Raw genomic sequence first — 25,587 nt, forward strand, 5'->3', positions numbered from 1 at the left:
TATGTCAAAAGCTTTAATAGAAAGTCACTGTGCTTTATTATAACCCTATGACTCAATTAGCTGACGGCCTTATAGTCAAAATTTCTAACTTTATTAATTTTCAAATTGAGACTCAACAGTTTCAGGCCTGTTACATCATTCTGCTGATTATATGCCCTAACCTTTAAACCATAAAGAGACCATTCACATCTGATTCTAGGACTGCTGGGGGTTTAGAGGATGTCAATTTGGCTTTGAAGTTGAAGGCCTGCCATTCACTGAGAAGTGAGGCTCAGGAGACCTGTGGTGCATCACTTAAAGGAGGAAAGTGCTTCTGCCTGATTAGCATAAAGTTTTTTCTGTGAAAGAGACAAGAGACAGTGGGACATAGGTAAAAGTCCACAGAGCTGTCCCTCCTGAGCGCATTTATTTATGCCGATGGATACCAGGGTGGTGCTTTTGTTCTCTAAGACAAAGTGTTGAGGATCTTGTCCTTGGGACCTGCGCTGGAGCGGTTCCTAACAACATTCTGAAAACTGTATTGCCCTTTTAAGGGTTGTAGCTGAACACTACAATATATAGATCAAGCCAAAGAAAGTGGTATTTTGATTTTAATGGTCTGTGACCTTAAGGGCATGTCTTGTCCTTGGGTCCGGTTTGAGTAATAGTGTGTGTGCTCTTCAATGCAGAGGCCCACATTTCCCCCAAGTCTGGCAGTGTGGGAAGGAAGGTCAAGGTGAATGAAGGGAATTCCAAAACAAACTACTCCGGCCATATGCTTGGAACTGAAGCCCAACTCTACTTTAAATTATTTTATTATCCTTTAAGCTCAAGAAAGCTATCACCATGGGGCTTTTTGTTTGTTTGTTTTGTTTTTTTCCATAAACTAGAAAAATTTTGAGGAGAGCATAGTTTTGACCCCAATTCACCGCTGATCTGTTGTTTGGATGATTCTAGTTCTTTTAGGTTTAAAAGATTTACAATTTTTGATCCTATGGTTATTTTATTCTGTTACTGAATAAAAATAATTTTATGTCAGATATGCGGTTAAAAATAATAATAACCATCTGTAATGTCCCAACCTCATATCTTAGAAAAAGAATATTCCCATCCCAGGAACTCTCTGTGCCCAATCAATGACTCCTGCAAGAAAGGACATGGCCCAGCCCTACCAGGCTGTGCTCCAGCCCACCAGACAGTCAAGCACGGCGGTCGTGTGGCCTTTCACCTGGGTCCGTGTGCCCTTGTCTATTTCTGAATTAGTTGCCTTAGGCCACTGGAGTCTAGTTCCCAACACATCCTGGGTTCCCATCAATTTAGGACAGTGATTCTCAGGCTTTTTGGTCTCAAAACTCTATTACACTCTATAAAACTTTTGATGACCCCCCCAAAGCTTTTGTTGCTTTATTTATCAATATTTACCATATTAGAAATTAAAACTGAAATTCAAATGTATATTTCTTTTTAAGATAATAACCCATTCTCATTTACATAACCCATTATACATTAACATAAAAAACACTTTTTGAAAAAGATATATTTTGAAAAATAAAATTCAGTGAGCAGAGCAACATCATTTTAATTTTTGAAAGTTTCTTTACTATCTGGCTTAATAGAAGACATCTGGCTATCCTTATCTGCCTCTGGATTCAGCCTGTGGCAATATGTTGCTCTGGCTAAAGAATATGAAGAAAACCTGGCCTCACATAGCTTTGTAGCTGTAAAAGTAGAGGAGTATTTCAATAGACTTTTCAAATAATTGTGGATACTCTTCAATGATACTAGAGCAAAACTCAGCAAACAGAGATTTCATAAAGGCTCGTTGCAAAGTAAAATCTGAACCACTGCCGGTGAACTTGTACAATCATTACATTAAAACCCAGTGGTTCCTCGGCACTCTGAATTTGAAGCACCACGCACTGGTCATTTGGAAAGTATTAGTTCACCAAGTTATGCAGCTCTTCCAAATGTTTACTCATTTCAACATACAGTATCGAAAAAAACACATTTGGTAATAGCACCCCTGATGTCATCTTTAAGTACTGGCCAGCTCATAATACTGGATACAAGTACTCCGGAACTCTAATTTTTGCTTGAGAGCTCACATTTTACTGCCACAGACTCAAACCTGAATAAGCGGAGTGTGTCTGTCAGTCGAGGAAAAATGCTGTTCCGTTAAGCGGCGGCTACTTCAGCTTGAAACTCCCAAGTCGCACAGGTGCTTTTCTTGGAGACAACCGTTTCAGGGTGCAGCGGAAAGTTTGGGTGCACTTCCAACTTTGTCAGTCAAGGAATTGAAATTTAATAAAACTAATCATTTGTATTATTTCATCAATGACATTCTGAGCTGAAGCTGACTTCCCTCCCCCCACCCCCACCCCAGTGCATGGTGGTAAAGGATTCAGTAACTCCCAGTGCAGATCGGAGCCTGGACTGATGTGAAGGCACCTCATCACCCACCATGGCTTTTGCACCGTCAATGCAAATTTTGATACAGTTGTGTAAGATAAACCTGAGATTCAAAAGCTTTGACTACTTTAGCTCGTGTTTGTTTCCAAGCATTCATATAATAAGAGATCTCCCGTGATTCACTGGGGCTAACGTGGACAAAACAGCAAGTCCAGCCATGTCTGCAGGTCTGTGCATCTTCAAGGCAGAAGCGCAGTTCTGCGCATCTTCAAGGCACAAGCGCAGTTCTGCAGCTGACACAGTGATTTAGTCTTCGTGTCCGCAGTGAAGTCTGTAGTGTGACAAGTAATTGTGTCCTTGGGAGGGGGTACTGGTTCCTTCCCTGACTTTTCGTCCGGCTCTCTAAGGCTTTATTTTTCTCTCAGCTGTTGTGTGTGCTTCTCCAGCCCCTGCAACATGACAACTCGCCCCGTGAGACGGTTCAGTCTCCTTTCCAGCTCCAGGTTGAAAACCTAAAATGCTTTTTAGCTTTTAAAGGACGTATCATGCCTGCATTTAAACTATGCCCTTTTCTCCGGACTCTTCAAAGCGACAACTTGAAGTTGTTGTGTTGCATAAGACGTATGATGGTGAATTATTAGCATCCACAAAGGTGAGGAGAAGGTGGCTTTCCCTGCATTTTCATTTCTTATTAATAGCTTCATCCGATTTCTTTTAAGTTGGTCGTTTGTTCCACGAGTCAGAGAACTTTGTTTCATCTTCAGCATCCTTGGATGCAGAGGCTACACGTATGGCTAAAGAAAGTGAAGTTTCTTTTCTCTTGTATTTAAGCCAGTAATCTGTCCTTAAAGATATGAAAAATATCCTCTAAATAATTTTCTCTTTACTTTAGAATAAAATAATGAATTCTAAACTAATAACAGTTTTAGATAAACTTTTCAAAATTTGAAAAGTGTTTTAAAATTTTTTAAATATTATTCCAAAAGCAACAAAGGATACCTATTTCTTGTTGAGTTCCCAAACAGATGCAAGGAAAACTTGGGGATTTTAAAACAATACATTGGACAATAATGAAGTTACAGGAATTACAGTAAGTATAATAAAGTAGAGTAGGAGCATAAAGCATTAAGAACTGAGTTGATCTCTAAAAATGCACATATTTATACCTTAAACCTATCACCTTAGAAAATTCTTGAAAACACAAGAAGTCACAAAACATGCATCCCATTAATTGCCAGAGCGATGATGTCATATGCCATGGGGCCTCCAGAAAATTCCACTGTATACTAGTAATAGAATGAAAGTGAAAAAAGTGAATTATTATAAAATAGTTTTGACATCATAGACTTCCTGAGTTGGAGAGGTGGAGGTCTGGAATCGTTCTTTTCTTCTTCATCCTCCTAGCCTCAATTTGCTTTTGGCTTGTTAAAGTAGGATAAAAGTGAAACCAAGAGAAATGGGTGAGGCCGCAGAAGGAGGTGGGGGGGAAATTACGGAGTGACGTATAGTCAGGCAGAAGAGAGTGTTGTCGTGGGAATAAAATATCGAGAGGATCGGGCACCATTGTCCGTGGTGGATGTGGAGGGGCACCGCCCAGATCCCTGTCCCTGTGCCCTGTCAGCGGGGAGCAGGAAGCCTGGGCAGTAGTCAGTCTCCAGCTGTCAGCTCCATCAGGGGTGGCCTGGGTTGCAAAGAGCCACCTCGATCCAAAGCGCTGCCTTGCTCAAGGTGACACTCTCCTGAGCAGTTTGCAACTAGGAACAGAGAGCTAGAGATGCAAAAGCTCTGCTCTTTTAGACAACTGCAGAGCTCCCTGCTGGGCTGACCGAGGCCTCATTGCAATTCAGAGGCTCCCTTTCTCCCACCTGACTTTCTTTTTTCCTCGCAGGTGCTGATCCTTAAGACTATCTCGCACCCCAGCCCTGGCTGGTGTAGCTCAGTGGATTGAGAGCCGGCCTGCAAACAAAAGGGTAGCGGCTTCGATTCCCAGTCAGGACACATGCCTGGGTTGTGGGGCAGGTCCCCAATTTGGGGCACATGAGGGGCAACCACACATTGATGTTTCTCTCCCTCACTTCTCCTTCCCTTCCCCTCTCTCTAAAAATAAATAAATAAAATCTTAAAAAAAAATAATATCTTGCACCTGAAATTCTGCCTTAGTTTCTGATTGCAGAAAATCTAACGTGTGACCATTCTCTCACCCCAAGCTGAATACCTATTTACATATATGTTATGTATAATATACATGTATGTGTTTATATTTATGTTTATATAGCCTATATTTATTACTTACTTTCTTCTATTCAATATCACACTGTCTGCCAACTATCAGCAAACTGTATTTTCAATGTGTTGGCTTATTTATTCTAAATATAGCTATTATGTTCCTCTAATAAAAATCTTTGTTGCCAAAAAACTTTATAATGGCAAAATAATTTACTTTTCCCACTAATCCCAATGTAATTTTTGCCCATTTTTGAGTTACTAAGATCCTAAATACACATCATTTGTTCAGAACAATAGGGCAAGACACAAACAGATACAATCAGCTGATTTACTGGTCATCGTGGGCTTCGAGGCACCTTACATATGACCAGCGAGGAACATGGGCAGCAGGCTCTTGAAAGCAGCCTGGAAGGTGGGATAATGCTCACTTAGAGCAGGGCTTCCAAGACCGATAGTCCACTCAGGTCCCTGCTCCCAGCATTAGTGTTTCAGCCTCGGCTCACTGCACAGATCTGTTTGCAGGAAACTCGAGCAAGGTGGAGATTTTTCTGGAAGACCTGCCATCAAATAAAGAGTTGGACTAGAGGATCCCTAAGACCCCTTCTTATTCTGACATCTCAGGTCCCAGGTCTGTGCTGTGTTGCCACATAGGTTATTTGGGGTCCTGAGAAGTAGATTATTGAATGATGGCTTTTATGTTTCATTTTAGGCAAGGCTTTTGTATAAAACAACAAGCAAATGTGACATGCTTGAAATTCTTCAAGGGAAACAAACGTTCCTTTCATGAAACCTAGGTGGGCGGGCGGGTGTGTGGGGGCAGTGCAGCCAGCATCCCTGGGCCTGACTGTGAGGCAAGCAGGGGCCGTCTTCACCTCGCCCTGGCTACTCCGGCCTGTCCCTCTCACCACAGCTCCCCAGCATCCCTTCTGCGGATCACTGCCCCACTGACTCCCCAGGGCCACGAGCGCAACCCAGATCCCTCAGGCTGATCCCACACAAGGGCCTCTGTGGTCTGACCACTGACCAGCTTCCCAGCCGCCCTCTAGCCACTCCCCCACCCGTGCACTCTGTGCTCCAGCCGCTGTGGAATTCTCGCAGTCCTGGGCACACCAGTCCCTCTCTCAGCTCCCTGCCTCTGCGCCCACTGTTCTTTCTGCTTAGACCGCCTGCCCTTCCCTCTGTCCACCCCACCCCACCTCCCTGACAGAGCCCTGCTCAACCCCAGGCCCTGTTGTCTCCTCTCTGTTCTTTTCTGTGACACCTTCCACCTCCTCTGGATTCTGAATATTCTGTTCACACCTCCATTATCACTGGGGTTTGTTGGGGGCGTTGTTTTGCATTGGAGCCCCTTTATTTTTCACGTGGTTGTGGATGCCTGGAGAACATCTTAGCCACCTTTGCACCCCTGGCACTGGCACAGCCCGGCACGTGGTCAGCCTCAGGAAGTGCTGCATGTGGCAAGCTGAACAGATGGCTTCCCTGCACCCCCTCCCCAACCCTACTGGAAGAATCATTTTGTCTTGTTTTGTTTGCTTATTTGAATGTCTCATTAGGTGTCCAGTACAATAAGAGGAGAAGGGAGAAAGCCCTCTTGACTTTTCAGCAGGCAAGCACTAGGGTGAAACTGCACTTAGAGACTTCTTGTTTTTCGGGAGCTGGTAAGAAAGAGAGAAGAGAAGGGAGAGAGGGAGCCCAGGCCAGGAGAACATTCGGGATCAGGCACGAAAGATGTAGGCAAGTAGCTAAGCAGCAGGAAGGCACCAGTATAGCCACCCGGTTCTTATTAATATTGCAACTTCCATGATGGTTGGTCAGCAGCGTGACGGTAACTGCGTGCAGCATGCGCTAAATGAACCGAAGAATACAGATTTGGGCACGCGTCATTTATCTCAAAAACTACACAGCAACGCCATTTCAGAATATTTTTTCTGGCTTGGGCAGCGGCGTTCAGAGCTGGGGTATGGGGATGGCATGGAAGGGCGGCGCACATCCCGCTGTTTACTTCAGGTGTTGGGGACTTGCTTGTTCTCCGTGATCGTTCTGGTTCCAGAGCCTGCTCCAGCAGTTATATTCACTTCCCCCTTCCAGGCTGGCGATATTTTTGTGGGAGCAAGTGTGAGTACCCTGCCCCCCACCATTTCAACCGAAGAGGGAAATGAGTCTTAGAGGTAAAGACGCTGCTCAGGGGTGGCCCTGGCTGCAGAGCCAGCTTCCTGGGGCAGCGCACATGACATCAGCACCTTCATGGAGAGTCAGCCTGGGGACTTTGGGCGGTGTGGCATGGTCTGTGTCCCATGCACATACCCGTGGCCCACCAGAGGTCACCTGCAGGCTCAGAGGACTGTTTCTATATATGCATACAGATGACCTCCCACCCAATCACCTGAGAGTTCACCTGAAGGCCTTCCTGATCCCAGGTGCATGGTCTGTCCTCCGGTAGGTCGGACTGAAACTTTGGGGAGTCACTAGCTATCAGGGGCACTCCTAAGTCTACAGGGGACCAGAGTAGATAGAAATACCCAAGGTTCCTTGCTGCTCCAGCCTCTTTTTCGTGAGTGAGCCCTCAGAGAGGTAGCTCCCAGGCACGGTCTGCGCTGACCCTCAGTGAGTCTTCGGCAGCATGGACTCTCGGTGACCCAGAGCTCACTTGTGTACCCCTCAGCATCTCTCCCCTCTTTGTCTCTTTCCCTCACTCCCTCTCCGTGCTTCTGAGAACCATCCCCAGGTATAAGTGGAGCACTCCACAGGCATGGGTGGGGCCTCCCAGAGCCTGGTGTATGACAACCCCCTTGGCCCCCCACATGGAGCCAGTCAGCACTGTGGCCATAGTGGGCAGGGCTGGCCCCTGGGGGCCAAACACCAGGTCCTGGACGCAGAGCTGTGGGTCCTGGGCCAGTCCTGCTCACCCTGACTCCTCGGCACCTGCCCTCTCAGGCCCCCACTGCAGCTGGCCTTTCTAACAGAAAGCTCTCTTTATCAAGCAGATTTCCAAGTTCTAGTTCTTGCAAGCAGTTCTAGAGGTGACGCTATTTGAATGGAGCATTGGAACTTGATCATATTGTGTCTCTCTGGCCTTGCTGAGGCAGGACAACCTGCTGACATGGGATCAAGCTCAGGATCAAGTGTGACACGTCTCAAGACCATCTGAACCTCTTAAAGCCCAGACAAGTGGCCAACTCTTTGTAGGTTTTGTATTTTTATGACCTCCTGTGGCTTCCAAATATGTGATTTTGGATGTTGAAAGTGCTTGTTATTCCTCGTGTTGATATGGTGCAAGCAGTAATAATAAAGTGTGGGCTCTCAGAGGCTGCGTGAGCAGCACTGGGCTTCCTGCTCTCCCGACCTCGGGTGAGGTGGGCAGCTCTGCGGCCCTGTCGGCTCTGGCTCTGGCAGAATCCTGTGACCCTTCCAGCAGTTTTGATGCCCTGGCTCAGAGCTGTTAGCCTGTTGATTCCCAGGGGTGGTCTGGGGCCAGGGATCAGCTCCAACCCTTCCTGGCAGGGCTGGCTGTGGAGCCGGAAGTGAGGGCCCCGCCCCACCCCCACTGATGACAAAGCCACATGGAATGGGGCCTCCTCCTGGATGGGAGAACTCAGAATCCCAGAAGTGGCTTAGGTCTCCTGCTTGGGTGGAGTGGGGGTGGGGGGAGGAGACAAAGGGGCCGTGTGTCAGTCAACGCCCTTTGTACTGGACCCCCTGCCTGTCTGTCATGTCCAACACGTTCAGGAAATTACAGCCTATCCTGACCAGCATTTTACTCTAACCTTCTCAGTTTTCTTCCACAAAAATGAGGATTTGACAAGGCAAATAGTGGAACTCCCCTGCTGGAATCAGACAGAAAGGAGGATCTTTAATAAGAGAGTCAATGATAAATGTAGTGCTGTTATGCTTCATTCTCCAAGAAGGCAATGATAACTCCTGTTCTCTTAGCTCCTTTCCAGCCCTTCACAGTCTAAGTCTAGCTGTTGCTGCACAGACTTTTTCTCTGTGAATCCTCAAACATTCCAGTTGTCCCAGAATTCCCCTGACCTTATTGATGACACTGGTCTCCTCTTTGGAGAGTATTGTGAGAAAGCCATTGCTAAATCCTCAAAAGAATGGCTTTGTCTCCTCTGTTCCCATTAAGGGCAACGGTGTCAGATAAGAGGCCAAATTAGCTTCACCCTCCTGTGCCCACGCCCAGAGAACCTCCTCCCACCTCATGTACAACTAACTAGACCAGGCGGGCCTCTGTTCTAGGACACCCCTCCCAAGGCCACTGCGCTGTGACCTGGTGAAACATACGATCTGGGCCAATAAGCTTCTTCCTTCAGGACATCAGTGCAGGAAACCAAGAACTGTTGACATGTGGAAATGGGAGCCTAAGCAGAGGGTGGTGGCACTGCAGTGGGGAGGAGCAGGTGACCACTATGATGGCCACAGGCAGGCAGGAGACAGGAAGGAGAGAGAGGCAGCGGTAGGAGACTGGAGCGCAGATACTTAGACAGCAGCTACAACTAGAGGCCGTGGGTTTCTGGAAAGATGGGGAGCGTGGCCTTAGCTTGGGATGGCTTTCCCGTCTCTGTCCTGGCTCCTGTGAGAGCCACCTGGGTCAGGCTCCAGTTCTGGAAGTCACCATTCCTTCCACATAGATCCCTGCATGAGCCCCCCTTCCCTTCTCAAGGGGAGAAGGGGGGCCTCTGCTTCTGAAACACATCTTCTCATCAAAGGAAGGTGTTTAGGTCATTTACATTTAATGTCATTATTTTCCATTTGTCTCAACTGTTCTGTGTTCCCTTGTCATTCCTTTTGTCTTTTTTTGCAGGAATTGTGTATTTTTTTTAGTATTCCATTTTAGCTGCACTATTGACTTGCTAACTACATCACCTTGTTTTAATTTTTTAGGAGCTGCCCTGGGGCTTCAGGTGTGCATAAGTGACGTGTCGCAGCCTGCCTTCGTATAACACCGCACTGCCTCCCCGGTAGCATGAAGACCTTCCGACAGCGCCCTTCCATCCCCCGCCGGTATTTTGTGCTGCTGTGTCTTACGCGTTACAGCTGCGTGTGTTATTAGCACCGTAATACATTCTTTTCCATGAAATCATTATTTTTTTAATTTTTAAATGAAAAAACAAAGGGCTTTTCTTTTTACCCACCTATTTACCATTTTCTGATCTCTCTAGTTGTCGTGTCCATCCAAGTTTCCATCTGGTATCATTTTCCTACGGCCTGAAGAACTTTAATATTTTTTAGGTTCAGGCCTACTGGCAACAAATGCTCTCTCTCATCTTTAGTCTGTCTGAAAAAGTCATTTCACCTTCATCTTTGAATAATATTTTTGTTAGATTTAGAATTCTGGGTTGACTTTTTTTTTCTTTCAACACTTTAGATGCATTTCACTGCCTTCTGGATTGCGTCGTTTCTAACAATAATTCTGCGGCAAGTTTTATCTTTGTTCCTCTGTACGAAACGTGCCTTTTTTCTCTGGACGCTGTAAAGATATTCTCTCTGTCACTGTTTCTCAGAAACCTGATCAGATTGGGGCACGGCCTAAGACATTTGGAGCGGCAGATTTATAGTTTTCATCAGATATGGAGAAAAAATGGCCATAACTTCTTCCGACACGGTTTCTGTTCCCCCCTCTCTTCTTTCTGGGGCTCCAACTTCATGAGCACTAGGCCACTCGATATTATCACACAGGTCACCAAGGCTATACTGTGCACTTCAAGGGTGTGAATTTTCTTATATGCAAGTGAAAACTAAATAGAATTGATTTAAATAAATGAAATAATATATACAAGCTCCCAGCAGCATTCATGATACACAACAGGCACTTAATAAATATTATTTCTCATCTCTCCAACCCCACCTCTTTAACTTCCCTCTGCACCATGCTCTTCTTACACACTCTCAGCCCCTCTGCCTCTCCAAATTCCACCCATCCTTCAAGGTACAACTTCAATGCCTCTGCCTGCATGTTTTCCAGGTTACTCCAGGGTACAGTTTGGAATCGTAAAGCGCTTACCACCTGCTTCCCTGGATTCAGACGTGGGTTGCATACTGACCTGTGTCATTCACAATTTATGGGTGCACCTGTGTCTTGCCTCACCTTTGGTTTTGAATTCCTCAAGATGAGTACTACTTTCTCCCCTCTATAACCTTGTCACTACCTGCTCCAACGCTGCCAGGAGGTGTTCCTCCTTGTCTGTTATCTGGAATGAAGCCCCAAAGGTCTCCTCCCCTGGCCAGCGAGTTGGGGCAGCGGGGGGTGGGGGGAGGGACTGGGCTGAAGAGAATGTGGTGCCCTGAAGGAAAATGGACTCCGGAGCCCCACCACCCTGGTCCGAATCTCAACCCTGCTGCTGCTCTCACCAATTGGTGACTCTCACCAATTTCCTTAGCCAAACTGAACCTCAGTTTCCTCATCAGTGTCATGGGTGTGATTGTTGGAGCGAGATGAGAGAGAAGTGTGTCCAGGGCCTGGCTAGCATCTGCTGTCCTTGAGAGCTGGGTGACTGGGTTCAGAACCAGACCCTCAGCCCGGCGGAGGGTGCATGGAGCTGGCTGTCCAGAGAACACCTAGACCCGTGGCTTTTTGCCAGTCGTGAACTCATGTTCCCAGAGAGGAGAGAAACAGGCTGCATCTAAGGCTCTACAACCCTCACAAAAGCTTGATGTGTGTCTTCAGCCCCATCCGCACACCTGGTTGTACTTACTGATCTAAAAGCGCGTCCGTCCTGCTTGCCTTGTCACATTTCGGAACGTGGTAAAGCTCGGGAGGGAAAAAACTCAGAAATACCATGCATTAAAAAAAAGTAATGCCGTGGATTCATACGCTTCCAGAAGATGAAGGTCTAGGACGAGGAACAGAGCGCTGCGCCAGTAGCAGGCACGCTGACAGCTCTGCCTACCGGAGGCTGTCATGCCAGCGTCCTCACACCTTGAGCCTGGTGGTCTTCGACTAGGAAATCCCCTCCAAAGCAGTGAGGAGAACTCCCTGGCTAGGGAATCCAGAAAATGAGAGGTTCTTTTAACTGTCTAGTAAAGGTTCACTTCCAAAGATGGGAGGAATAGCAAGGAAGTACCAAGAGTCAGGACACCTGGTTCGGTCTTTAGATTTTTGGACTGGCCAAGAGCACGCCTCCCACTCAGTGTCCTGGGGCCTCTCTCACTAACCTGTGCGCAACTCCTCGCCTGTTGCAGCTTTGCTTCTGTGAATGTCTGTGAAATGAGCCAGGCGGAGATGTTTGTCTGTGTGTTTGGATGTGTCCATGTTCTCAGTGCCACACACAGTGCCTGGCATATAGTAGATTCTCCACAAATGTTTTTGAATAGATGAATATCATAAGGTTGAAATCTTAAGACTGTGCTTGGATATGAGCTTTGCTTTGCCCTCCGCTGCTATGGCCCCTGACAAGTGACTTCACCGCTGAGCTCCAGTCTCCCCATCCGAAAACTAGGTAACGAGGCTCTCTGTGGTGACCAGATGAGATGGCTGTGAAGTCCACGAAGGGCGCCTCAGACAGAGCAGGTGCTCACTGGATGGGAGCTATCGCGGTTGTCGCAGCATCTATCAAAATTCTGCCTAACAGTTTAAAAATGTCTGTAGGAGTTTCTCCTCTTCTTTTGTCTCCCCCCGCCCCTACCCCCCTGCCACTCCCCTACTCCCAGTATAATGGCCTGGAATCTCTCTCTTAATGGGCTATCTCTGAGGATCAGACCAAAAGAACTGGCTTGTGTTATAGTAAAAGATTAGATTCAGGTTAAAGCTGAACGAGAAATGTCAAACGCAGGGAGTAGTTATGAAAAGAATGGGGCACCTTCTCCCAGGAAATCTGTTAGGGTACAATAGATGCTTTCATCCATGACTGGCTCCTGTGTTGACTCATGAGGTCAATCTGGGACTATATGACCTTTTACTTGACAGCCTCTACCAGCCAGGAACAGCTCAAGGACATTGTGAGAAGGCTGTGGGCTCAGCCAGATACGTTGTGAGTGTGATCTGCTCCACAGTGACCCACAGGGCCCTGAGGTTAAAGAGCTGCTGCAATGCGCTCGTGCTGCCCAGTGACAGAGTGAAAAGAAGGAGAGCCCTACCTAGTGCCCGCGCAGCCCTGAGGCCTGGCTCTCATCTGAGCTGAACTGACTCGAGCTGAGCTGAGCTGAGCTGAGCTGAGCTGAGCTGAGCTGAGAAGACAGATCCTACCCTGAATGAGGCGCCCTTTCTGTGCTGCAGTTGAGTTTGTTCTCCTCTAAACTGCTCCTGGCAACTCAGGAAGAAAAGTGCTTTCTTTACTTGTGGACAAAACATCCAGGGCAATCTTCTCAAGGTTCTCTCTGGTCCCCAGAAGCAGCACTCCCATAGCAACCCCCGCGTCCCCCCATGAAGCTCCTCCCTGCAGCCCCTCCCCCAGCCGCCTCCATTTCCACTGGGCTTTCCGCCCCTGCTCCTCTTTCCCACGCTTCCTCTCTGCTCTCGCTCCTCTTCCCCATGGGAACGACTTCCTAGAGCCTTCCCCAAGGGCCTTCTGGAGTAACCCTGTGCCGCTCAGGGTATGTGCGCTTACCTGCTCCTACGTTTCTTACGCTGACTTCAGTTCTCCGCTTGTTGTGTTATTCCAGGTTTTCTCCCCTGAATAACTGTGAATGCTATGAAGGAGGAACTTGTAATTCTCTAGTGTCTCCCAGAGTTCCCAGCCCTGGACACGACAGGTGCTCAATACACGCTGCTTGATTAAATGACTGAAAGGCTCTATTACCCCATATCTAAAGATGCACTTTATAAAAGTTTGTGTCATAACAGGTGTGTATATTCAACTCATAACTTAACGTTTGTTACTGAGAAATCTGGGTTTCCTCCGGCTCCAGGCCCCGAGAGCGCTGAGGATGTTGGGAGCTCTGGACTAGGAGTTAGACATCTGGGCTGTGTCCCAGCCCCGCCGCTGATTTTTGTGTGATCCAGAGTAAGTCACATAGCCTTTCTCCCTGTCCCTCCCTGTGCGGTGAGTCGTCACCTACTCATATAGAGTGTTGTGAGCATAAAATGGGACAGAGTTTTGAAAGAGGTTTGGTAAATGCTGAGTAAATGAAGGAGCGTACTTCTCTAAGGGGCTCTTGAGGGATTCATGCAGCAAACCATTATTGAAAATCTGCTCTGCATCAGGTACTGAATGTGCAAATATAAAAGCACTTCAGAGCCTGTCCCTGGCAAGACGGGAGAGAGACTCCAATACGAACAATGAGGTAAGTGTTATAGCAAAGTGCCAGGAACATAAGGAAGAAGGGGAAAGTGTCTGGGGCTGTGGAAGGGAGTACCCCTTGAAGAGACCTTGAAGAAGACATCAGATGTCACCAGGAAGAAAGGTGGATAGGCAGTAGCCCAATCCTGACAGCGGGCTGAAGGCTGAAGGTGTGGACGGTAGCAGTGAATGGTGCCTTGTGGCTACAGCACAGAAAAGCGGGGAGAATGGGCTGCAGGGGAGAGGGATGATCAGAGACACTAGAGGTGGCAGCAGGGCTGGTGAGGGTGGGGCGGGGCAACACGTGAGTGTGCATTGTGGGGAGGAGCTTTCAGAACTCCTCTGGGACTCTGCCAGTTGCAGGCACAGGTGGTGTCTGGAACCATCGGTGAGCAGGGACTCTGGGCCCTCCAGGGAGCTCTGCTGGGGATGGGCAGAAGCACAGGGTCTGGTCCTTTCCATTCTTGAGAAGCTCCAAAGACAGAGAGGGCCAGGAGGGGACCCAGGGTCTTGCAGAAGGGAGGTGGGAAGGAGGCCCAGGGCCAGGGCGGTGTCCTGCTCTTCAATATGCAGAACTCATCTCCACGACTGCGCGGATCTTCCCTCTGTGTAGAGTGTGGTTAGTGCTGGAATCCTGCAGATCCCAGCTTCCCTGCCACTCCCCAGGGGCCGTCCTTGCCTGCAGGTCCTCCTGGCCATTGTCCTTCCTCTGTCATGGCGCTCAGTCTGTTCCTCTCACACAATTTGTCCTTCTTGGTGTTTCTTGTTTGTCTCTCCCTCCAAAGTGTCAGTTGCATGGGGGTGGGGACTTCGCTTTTCAGCCTGAGGTGTCCCTGGTGTCTGGCACTCAGTCTCTGGCACAGAGCAGGTTCTGAAGAACTGAGCCAATGGTCTGACTGCGCAGCGTGACTTGAAGGGCATTGTGTTCCCATATACAGTATCGTCCCCGGGTTAAAGTGGCCTCAACATCCTCCATAGAAGAGATCAAGAAACTGAAGGCTTATGTTAGTTAGCCTTAAAGGCATGTCACTTTACATTTCACAGTAAGTGACAAGGAGCGTCAACAAGGAAGCCCCAAGGCTGGAATTCTGGCTTTGTAACCCCCTCCATCCACTCAAGGACAGAGCATCAGGTCCTAAATCTGAAATCCAGCTAGTGGGTAGTCCAGGGTGGACTTGGTCCTAAATCCATCCTGGTCAAGGGACACCCAGGAATGCACCCGATGGTCTCCTGTGGGGCCATAGCCACCTACAGAGAATGGAAAGAACAGGCTTCAATGGGCAAAAGCTGCATCTCCTTACTAAGCAATACATGTGTCTTTTTATATAACAGATTTAAATAAGTACTGCAAACTGTGAAAATCTGTGGTTAAAAATGTATGGGGAGGGGGGGAAATAAGGAATCTGACAGATGGTTGCCGTGCCTCTCTCTCCGGCAGGTGAGACAGAATCAGCTGCGTGAGCACGTCTCCAAAGGTCTTCTTTTTTATTGGCACATGTGCTGGCATCCTGCAGAATGAGCCCTGCACATTCAAACTGCATAGTCAGCCCAGTCCAGCAGCTCTGGAAAGAAGGACCAGGGCCTTGGCTGTGCCTCAGCTGTGGCCAGAGTGACCCCTCGCCAAAAGGAAGAAAAAGAGAGAGAGAATCATACAGACCTGGTCAAAAGCACGAAGATCCAATGGAAGGTGGGGAGGAAAGACCTGAAACTCACCCTTGGGTGGCTGAGCTGCGTCCCCTTTCCTTACTCGACTCCTTGGCCTGCTCCCTGCTGCTCTGCCTACACGTACTCTCTGCCCTCCAGGACTGCCAGGGGCTCAGGGAGATCCTGCCTGACCCACTAATTGGTTCGTGTAGGAAAATCTTTTGACTCCACTTGGGGGTCGAGACCAGCCCTGTCCTCCAGCATCCCTGTGGCCAGTCACAGGCTGCCCATGTCTGAGCTGTTCCCACAGGCCTGGCACAGCCATCCTCATTTCCCCACCTGGCCGTCAGTTTAGGTCCTGGCTCCATGGGCCGGGCCTTCTCATCAGCATTCTGCCTCTGTCGTTCCCACCGCGTGTCGTGTGCTGGCCTCCTCCCCTGGCCTCCATTCCTACACGTGTGAGTGCTGAAGGCTGGCTACTGGTGCTGGGTCAGCGCAGTCCACAGGGCATCCACGAAGCCCCCAAGGGGGTGGCGGGGGCTATCCCATCCCAGGAAGAAAACCGCAGTCTCAGGAAAGCTGCCATTTATCAAGCACTCGCTGGGCCAGGCCTCTGTGCCAAACCCTTTACATGCAGGATCGTGTTAAATCCTTACAGCTACTCTGTGAGGCATCGCAGTTGTCATCATCACCACCCATCCTCATTTAACGTGCAAGGAGCCAGAGATGCAGAAAGGGCAAAAAGTTGTCCGAGGCCACAGAGTTATAAATGGTGAGCCAGGATATGCACCCCAGTAGCCCCACTCCAGTTTCTTCTCTGAACCCCACTAGTCTGTAATCATATTGCACAACCCACCCTGTCCTCACCTGTCCCACCATGTCACAGGCACCTGAGCAAGTGACGCAGATAAGTGTGGACAGGGTGGGAGGCTGCCTCCTGGTGGCAGAACCATGGGTCAAGTCACCGCCCCTCTCTGAGTCCCTGGTTTCTCACCAGTTACACCAAGTTCGTGATTGAAGATGCCTCACAGGGCACAGGAGGGTACAATGTGCTAATGTGTGTGACGGGCTTAGAACAGTGCCTGGCACTGGGCACGCTCAGTACACATGAGCCTTCCTCACTGTCACTAAGGACAGGATTATTCCAGCTGGAACATTCCAGATCTCTGTCTGACCCCCAATCTCTTCTCCAGGAGATTCATGCATTGACTTCCAATATCCAGTCTCTTTTTAATTTATCCCTCCTTCTCATTCTTCCACCTTCTCCTTTTACCCTCCTTCCAAAGCTGACACGTCATTGAATATGGTTAATTCATTTTCGTGCTCAGATCCCTGAATGTGACAGATCGAGGCGGTGGGGGTGGACGTAGAGAATGGAGGAGCTTGTGTAATAGGACGTGAATAAACTTGCACATGCGTCTCTTATTCAATTTCAGATTTTATCCCATCACGAGGCAATTTTGCTTTGTCTTCTCCTGAATCAGAGGGAAGATGTTTTATTCACGTGCCTCTCCCTGGCACACAGACAGTAGGTGCTCAGTGAGTCTTGGTGCACCTGGTTCTGTTCAAGGCAAGCTTTATGCCCAAGGTTGTTCTCAGCACCTCACAGGCACTATTTCTTTGAATGCTCTCATACCCCCATGCCTAGCGGATAATGAGCACTCAAATGCCTAGCTAATACAGGAGATGTGTTCAGTTTCTACCCTCTTAACAGACACATCATTGTAAACCCCCAACTTGACCCCCGTGGCTCCTTACTGTTGCCTCTTAACCTCTGGTGTCACTCCCCACTAACATTTAGGAAGGGGTTTTTGGCACAAACTTTCACCTTGGTGAATGGCAAGGCCCAGGTGACAATGACAAAGCTGAGCAAACACCTAGAGAGATTTGATGTTTTCCTACAGGGTTTGATTTGAGCAGCATCCAGAAATTCCCCCAAGTCATCTAAAAGCATCTCCCTTGCCACAGGAAAACGCATTCCTGTAAACTATAGATCATGGAGACTTAACACACCACACCAGGGCATGACCAGACGGGCCCCAGTTCAAATCTTGGTCCCACGAGTCACAGAGCAAATTCCTTACAGTCTCCTCCTCAATAAAGCTATGGGGAGATCCCCCAATTCAGGGTCTGACATTTAGTGGGTGCCTTCCTCCCTCTAACAGCCCAGTGAGCACAGGCCGCTGAAGAAAAGAAGAATTTTGAAGGAGACAGCAGAGGGAAAAGAAAGGAAGGAAGGATGCTTCTAGAGTCTGTCAGGCCTGGGTGGGATGGGGTGGTGGGTGGAAGCTGAAAAGGGAGGGAGCTGTTTACCGGCACCATCGGCCGACAAGGGCTGAGAATATAAAGCAAGGCATTGTGCTAAGGGCTGAGGAAGTAAAAAGGAATTTTTATTTATAAGTTATACCCACCTACTTCCAAAGAGATTTTGAAGGTGACTCACGATGAAAACCACATACACAGCAAGATCACTGAAATAGAAAAATCAAATCCATGGAATTGGGCAAAAGAAGCCAACACTTATTATCACCGTGCTCCCAGTTCTTGAGTGCATTCCGTCCTTTAATCCAACACCCCCAGTTCACAGATGAGACAGGCAAGAGCCAAGAAGTGAGCCAGGGCAAGCACAGGTACAAGGGCCGGGGCGCAAGGAAACCTCCTGTTGGGCTCGGCAGGCATGGGGCCTGGGGCCCAAGATACTTTTGGGAACCCAGGAAAATGTTTTGCAGTTTCTTTTAAAATTAGAAGACAAAATAAAGGACATTTAGGTTGGAGGAAATGTTTTAATATACAATGTTATTATACTCTTATTTATACCAACATAATCACAAAATATAGTTTTACAAGTGTTTTAATGGAGGAAGGGCTCACACATGTAAAAGGACCCAGGACCCTCAAAGTGGAAATGCAGCCCAGGGTCACACACCCCACCTGCCTGCGCTGCTTCCACGCCGAGGCAAGAGTGTCCGCTGTCACTGAGCACACCGTGCAAGTCGGTTCTGGAACTGGAAAGAGACTATGATGAGATGTTGCTCAGTTTCATAAAAACAACGCGTGGTTGGGCACACGTACTGACTTTATAATGTGCATGTGGAAGAATGTAACTTTCCTATTTACTTTATAACTAATCTACTTTTCCTCGTCAGTTCCACGAGGTATCAGGAAGGGGTGGGAGAAAGTCTAAATTTGGTCCGGTTTGGTAAACTTCCAATCTGATCCGCTAACCAAAATTGTCATTCCAGCTACCGGTAACTTGCATGCTTCAGGTGAATCTCAACCTTCGGGAAACTGCTTTCTCTGCCTGCAGAACCCGAAGGGGTGAGGGATTCTGACCGGAGCCTCCTGGCAGCCGGGGAGAAGGGCCTTGGATTCCTGTGGCCTGACCCGGATCCTCACTGCTCTTCACTGCCAAGGGTGGAACTAGCCAGCTCCCCGGAGCAGATGGCCCCTGTGGTGAGCGGGGCCCCATCTTGCTTTCCGGGGTGCTGTGCCAGAACTGGGGAACTACTGGGTCCCATTGCCAGGCCTATGCTCTGCCACTTTGCTGGCTCTCTCAGCACCTGCTCAGGTGCTGTCTTGGGCTCCCCTACCTACCACTACCTGCCAAACTCCCATGCCATGATGTGGGTGCTTCTCCTGGGCTTGTCTTTCACCCTCACCTGGCTGGGTGAGGGCACTCCTTGCCCAGACACTCACTGTCTCCTTCATGCTTCCCTGGGTGCTTCCAAGCTCCAGACATGCCAGGTCGTGCCCTGACATATCGCTGAGGAAGGTGGTAGAGGTGACAATGGCGGTGGCAGAGAAAAGCCTGGTGCCGGACCACCTCTTCCCCTTCTCACAATCTCTCTGTGCAGAAGGGACAGGCTTTCCCTCCCCTCTTCATTCTCTAAGACCAGGTCAGGCGGACCTGACTCTTGATATGTTAAATAAAGAGTTCAAAAAATTTTAGAAATCTTTTCTTTTAACAATGACTAGCTTTCCATCTGAGAATCTTTCCCTTTGAGAATCTTTCCATCTGAGAGTGAGACCCAGATGAACTCTAATCTGCATGTGTTGAGCTGGTATCCATCTGCCTTCCTCTTACCTCCTGCCCCAAACATTGCTTCAATAGACAAGAAACCCCAGCACAGTAAGATTTAAAGGATATGAAAACTCATCTAAAAATATTCCAAAAATAACTCCACTAATTACTTCATGGCAGAAACATATTTATTCAGCAGGAAAGACCATCTATGCCGATATTAAATCCCCCCCCCCAAAAAAAGTATTTTGTGGGTCCTTACACCAGGAACATCGACCAGCATGGTGAACTCTATCTTCTATACCTGTTCGGGAAACTTCCAATACTGTTCTATCCGTCCTCAATACCATAGGTTAGAGCACTGGGCATTTCTCCAGTGAAAGGGGGCTGATGGGCTGATATCATTGTGCTGTTCCTGGTGTTCTTACACCTGAACGCCACTTAGATAGCCAGAGAAAACAGCAGAGCGAGCACACCTCGGTTCTCTTGGGCAGGGTTTAAACACCCATGCCTCCCGCTCTACAGGAGGTCGCGGAGCATTTCAGAAAGGGGGGGTGGGCACAGTCAACCTCTCAGCCACCACAGTTTTTCTGAAGATTGGTCGTGATTCAAAATGTGAACTATGAATGGTTTGGAGTTTGGGGAGGAACTGAGTTTCAGAGGAAATGACTCAATAAGTACAAACTGCTGGAGAACAAGAAAGCAGATTCCAGGATCTTCTAGATTTAGGCCAGAGATAGGCAACTCTTAGAGGTTTGAATACAAATCATGAGTCTTTCTCTTGGACCAGAAGGATGAGGAGGCTGTGACTAAGAATATGATGGTAAGGAAAATCAAGACCTTCACGTCGCAAAAGATTATTTAGTCCAACTGCTGCCCTTGAGGATGGAGAACAAGACAAGAATGGTTATTGTCACTACTTCTATTGACATTTTACTGGAAGTCCTACCCATTTCAATGAAGAAAGAAAAAAATGTAAAGGAAAAGACTGTGAAAAAAGAAACAAAACTTTAAATATGTACAGATAATACTAAATATTATTAGACCTGGTAAGAGAGTTTAGCAAGATTGCTTGGTATAAGATTAATGTACAAAAATGAGCTTATTTCAATACATGAACAAAAACCACTGTGAAATGTAATATTTTAAAAGTGATTGTTTACACTTACAACAAAAATGAAGTACTTATGAATGAGTGCAACAAAATTTATGCTGCACTTCTATAAGAAAATTAAACTTCATTGAGAGACTTTAAAGAATGCTGTAAGAAGTGCAAAGGTGTACTACATTTGTGGATGCGTGTGTCAGCCTTGTAAAGGTGTCATTGTCCCCAAAATTTATATATAGATTCAATGCATCCCAATCAAAATCAACAAAGTTTTGCATGTAGAATTTGGTAAAGTTGTTGTAAAATGTATATGAAAGTACATAAGAAAAACAAGGTGCAGGAATTGTCCTACCGGGTATGGTGACTTTTATAAAGCCAGTGTGGCAGGGGCACAGGCGTCGAGAAACTGGTCCCTAAAACAGAACAGAGAGCCCATGGACAGATCCACACACACACAGATACTTGGTATATGATAGAGACATGATTACAAGGTGGTGGGGAAGGACACATTTAAAAAGCAAATGCTGGGGGAAAAGAGCTATGGGGAAATGTAACCCAGGAAGCAAGCCCCCTGGTAGGGCCTTTAAAGGTCCCCCCCACAACCAGACCTATGGAAGCTTCACTCAGAGAAGCGCAGGGAGTGAAGGGGTCTGTTGCGCTCACAGGCCCTAGGAGAGGCAGGCCACACAGTTTGTTATATCTCAAGTTTAAAAAAAAAAAAAGAATGCAGAAGGTAGAAGGTATAATACTTATTTACCACACCTAAAAATATACTAAGCTCCTAGTTTAACTTATATAAAATTGCTGATATTCAACCATTTTGTTTCCCCAAAATGGCTACTGTTCACCCTAATATTGTTTAGGGTGCATACATAAATGGTAAAACCATAAAGGAAAGCAAGGTAATAATGAGCAGAAAGTCAGGCTATCATTACCTCTGGGGAGAGGGGCGGAGTTTTGTCCGGGGCAGTGGCGGGGCAGGGACCTCTGCAGGTACTGGAGATCTTCTAGTCTGTTTCTTGATCTTTTGAGTGGTTACAAATATATTTGCTTTATAGTCCTTTTTAAACCATGAATAAGTTTTATGCATTTTTAAATGATTTTTTTAAGTAAGAAAAATGCACATGCTAATTCTGAACTCAGGTCAGGCTAACCACATTTTCTTTCTGCAGTTGCGTGTCAGAGAACGGGACAGCAGGGCCCCTCCTGCTGGAAGCCACGGGGACCCACGTTATAGAGTCCCTGAAAGAGTTGCCTGCCACAGGAGATTTTGTTTTGTTTTCCCCAGATAACAGTTGGTAACGCTTTTATTATTCCGCTTATAATGATGCGTTACTATAAATTATTTCTGGGTGCTTCCCCAATAGAGGCTGAGCCCCTGAGGGCAAGGATTGAGGAGTTTCTGTGGTTGACCAGGAAAGCAGAGTGCTGGGCGCACTGTAGATGCTCCCCTGGAAGTCGGCTAAAAGGGTAGACTGTAGATGAATGGATGGAAGGGTAGAGGGATGGCTAGAGACCTCAATGGTTGCAAATCCTCAGTAAAAAAGGCATTTTATTTTCCGAACTAGTGAAGAGATTGGAAAGCATATTCAAGGATTTTAGTGACTGGAACAACACATGCCATGTTTTGCATATTCAGCTACGTCTCCATCTAATTATGCCACTAGGATTTGCTTCTGGTTCTTGCCAGCCACCCAGGGCCTGCTGCTCCCCTACACAGCTCCAGGGCACGGCTCACTTTGCATTTTAGGTAAATAGTTTTCCCAGAGTCCTGCAATGAAGAGATCCAGAACCTGCCTTTGTTGGGGCACAGTGATGACCCAGGAAAGGGGTGTCGGGAAGTCACCCCGTGTGCAGGCTGCTTCCTGATATGCCCTCCCCGCCCCTCAGTCATGGAGTGTGGGTACTCAGATGACACAGTTTGGGAATACATTGTCCTTCTTCACCCCATTTCCTTCCTCTTGCCTGCTTTTCTCTCTCCCCACCCCCGCCCCTCCCCTTCTTCTCACTCTTTTTCCCCTCTCTTCCCCTTTTCCTTCTTTGCTTCACTCTTTGTCCCCTCTGCCTCTCTCCCACTCTGTCCTTGTACCTCTCTTCCTCTTTCTAGTTTTCTAGCCCCTGCACTTGTCAATCTCCACTCCGCTGTTTATGCCTCCTACTGTCAGTCAGATGGCACAGTGGTGAGAAACACTAACATTTTAGCCATCTTCCCATTCCCTCCCCGGGAGACTAGCTCTGACTGTGGTTTTTAGGAGGCTGAATTCTCTCCGGGCCCTTCACCCCATGTGCTCTCCCCACCCCCATTCCCCCCTGCAGTACGGACATCTCTGGGTGACCTAGAACCTGCACCACCAGGGGACCACGAAGCCCCCTTGAGCTGGCCCCCCTTCCCAAAGCCGCAGCCAGAGAAGGGGCCATTTGTTACTTCTAATGGTATTCATCCTTAGCCCCATGAGCAATGCCCGCCCCCCTTCCTGGACCCCATAATAGAAACACACATTTTGGCTGCCCTTCTCTTCACCCCAAGGAAGGACTGCTTTTGCAATAAGGGGCATTGGAAGACTGTCGTCTGCCAGGAATGCACGGACGTTTTCTCCACAGTCCCTGCCCTGGGCTGCTCTGGCCCGATTGAAGGGAGAGGTGGAGATTACAGGAAGAGAAGGAGAGGGTGGGAAGGAGTCTGAAGTGGCAAAGCCCGGAGGGTAGAGAGAATCAGAGAAGGAGGGATCAAGTTCCCAAATTTTAGAACTGGAGGAGCTAGAGGATCATCCAGTAGCGCTACCCATCCCGCCACCCCCCGCACACACACCACCCATTTTTCAGAGGAGGAAACAGAGGCCTCAGAAACAAGAGGCAATTTGCTCCTCCGCGTTGGTAATTGGCAGAGTTCAGAGCAGCAGACAGGTCTCCTGATTCCTGTCCCAGCCCAGCACCACCCTCCGCCTGACTCAAGGCAGAGAAAGCTGACTGCCTTGGCAGCAAAATGAAACCTTTGATTTATGAGGAACTCTGAGATATCTTCCAGTCGACAGCCTTTGGAGAATTGCATAAGCCCACACTTTTGTGGGGGCAGCACTTAATGAAATGAACACGAGTTATTCATTTTTCGTTAAGGATGACATGCAGAGAGCCCATATATAAGGATGAAAAATAGGTCCCAGCCTGGAGCCCCTTGGTCCTGGGGAGCACTTGTCTCAAGACGCAGGAATGGGGAGGTGGAGCAGCACCTTCCAGACACGCTGTCATGTTCATTATCTCATGTAATTCTCACAGGGACACAGAAAGCTAGGTATCATTACTCCAGTGGTGGAGATGAGAAAACAGAGGTTCGGAGAGGGCAAGCAACAAGCCCAAAGTCACCCAGCCAGTGAATGACAGAGTCAGTGTTTAACCCCCTGGCTGCTTTGGCTCAGCGTCAGAAGCTGTCCGTGCAGGACCTGGAGGCCGACGGTGTAGAGCCCGGGGCCAGTTGTACAGACACACACTCCAGCTGGATGCTCCAGAGACAGAGGAGCCCCAGGGCCTGGCAAGGGGAACACTGGGCCCTGCTGGTCAGCCAGGCCGCGCTGGACGGTGGCCAAGCAGATGAAGCCTAGGGGACAGTGGGGCCACAGACATGGTGCCCGGTAGGCCGTGTTTGCACTGCTTTCCAACTTCCCAGCCTTGGAGTAGGTCAGCATCTGTATCAGGAAACCCAGTCAAGCCTCTGTCAGGTGTGTGTGCTGCAAGTGTGGGCCTTGGGGCCAGGAGGACCTGAGTTTGTATCCTGAGCCCACTGCTCATTAACCGTCAGCCTCTGAAAAAGTGCCTCACTCACTCTTGAGCCCCAGTTTCCACACCTGCAATAGGTACAGAACAATATCTACCTCTCAGCCTTGCCATGAAAGTTATTATTATTAATACTAATAACAGCCCTGGCTGGTGTGGCTCAGTGGATTGAGCATCGGCCAGTGAACCAAAGGGTCACTGGTTCAATTCCCAGTCAGGGCACATGTCTAGGCTGCGGGCCAGGTCCACAGTAGGGGGTGCATGAGGAGCAACCACACATTGATGCTTCTCTCCTTCTCTATATTCCTCCCTTACCCTCTGCCTAAATATAAATAAATAAAATCTTAAAGAAAACCTAATAGCAGATCTTTAATAGCAATGACAACTCACAGGTATTGAGTGCGTTTTACCTGCTAAGCCCTTGATTACATTACCTTAGCTAACCTTCGATGAGCTCCATTGCACCTGAGAAAATGAGAACGCAGGAGTGCAAAGGTGTTATCTATGCTTGGCCAGACCACTGAGTGAGCAAATGCCAGGGTCAGAATCTGAACCCAGGCCTGCATGCAGCCCCAGCCCACTCACACACACCCTCCCCATGAGCAAAGTCCCTACCACATAGACAAGCAACAAATGGAAGTTCTAGTCCCTTCTTTTTTCCCCAAAAGCCCAGATTCCCACAGTGCCCTCTGAGATTTGCTTTAGGGCTTGCCTACATGGGGGTTTCTGGAAGTCAGGAGAAAGCTGAGGGGGGTGGGGTATATCTCTCGCTCTAGACCTTTCTCCCCTCCCCCAGCCTTCCTTCCTTATAGGGTTTGGCAAAAGCTGGCCTCGCTCAAGGACTCTATGTTGCTGGAAACAATGCGAGTTTATTTTGGCACTGCAGATCGGGCCTGATTCCCCCCTCTGGATGCCTCTGTGGGAAGAGGACCTGGGGAATGTGGCCCAGGCCTGTCAGTTCCCATTACTCCCGGCACAGCACGTTCACGCCACAGCCGTCTCCATCACACTCAGCTGGGGGAAGGGAATGAGATAAGAGCTTTCTTTCCACTTCAGAGGGATCATAAGATGTGCCTGCCCCCTCACACTCCCCCTCCCAAGAGAAGTCAAGCTGAGGACACGTGCAGCTCTTAGCAGGTCCCATCTCAACCCTGGGGGCACTTTGTCTGGTGGCATCTACATGCCAGGGATTCGGCTACCTGTGGCCACTGTGC

At 48.2% G+C, this 25,587-nt stretch overlaps 1 long non-coding RNA gene across 1 annotated transcript in view; it reads right to left on the reverse strand.

The window, feature by feature from the left end:
• Nucleotides 1–18,249: 18,249 nt before the first annotated feature.
• The window catches only part of LOC128781061 (uncharacterized), a 40,765-nt gene continuing 33,427 nt past the window's right edge, over nucleotides 18,250–25,587 (reverse strand). The window contains exon 3 of the long non-coding RNA XR_008426946.1: nucleotides 18,250–18,481. This is a non-coding gene — a long non-coding RNA (uncharacterized lncRNA). The remainder of the gene's footprint in view (nucleotides 18,482–25,587) is intronic.

The sequence above is a fragment of the Desmodus rotundus genome, chromosome 5, assembly GCF_022682495.2.
Source record: "Desmodus rotundus isolate HL8 chromosome 5, HLdesRot8A.1, whole genome shotgun sequence".
In the NCBI taxonomy this organism is placed as follows: domain Eukaryota; kingdom Metazoa; phylum Chordata; class Mammalia; order Chiroptera; family Phyllostomidae; genus Desmodus; species Desmodus rotundus.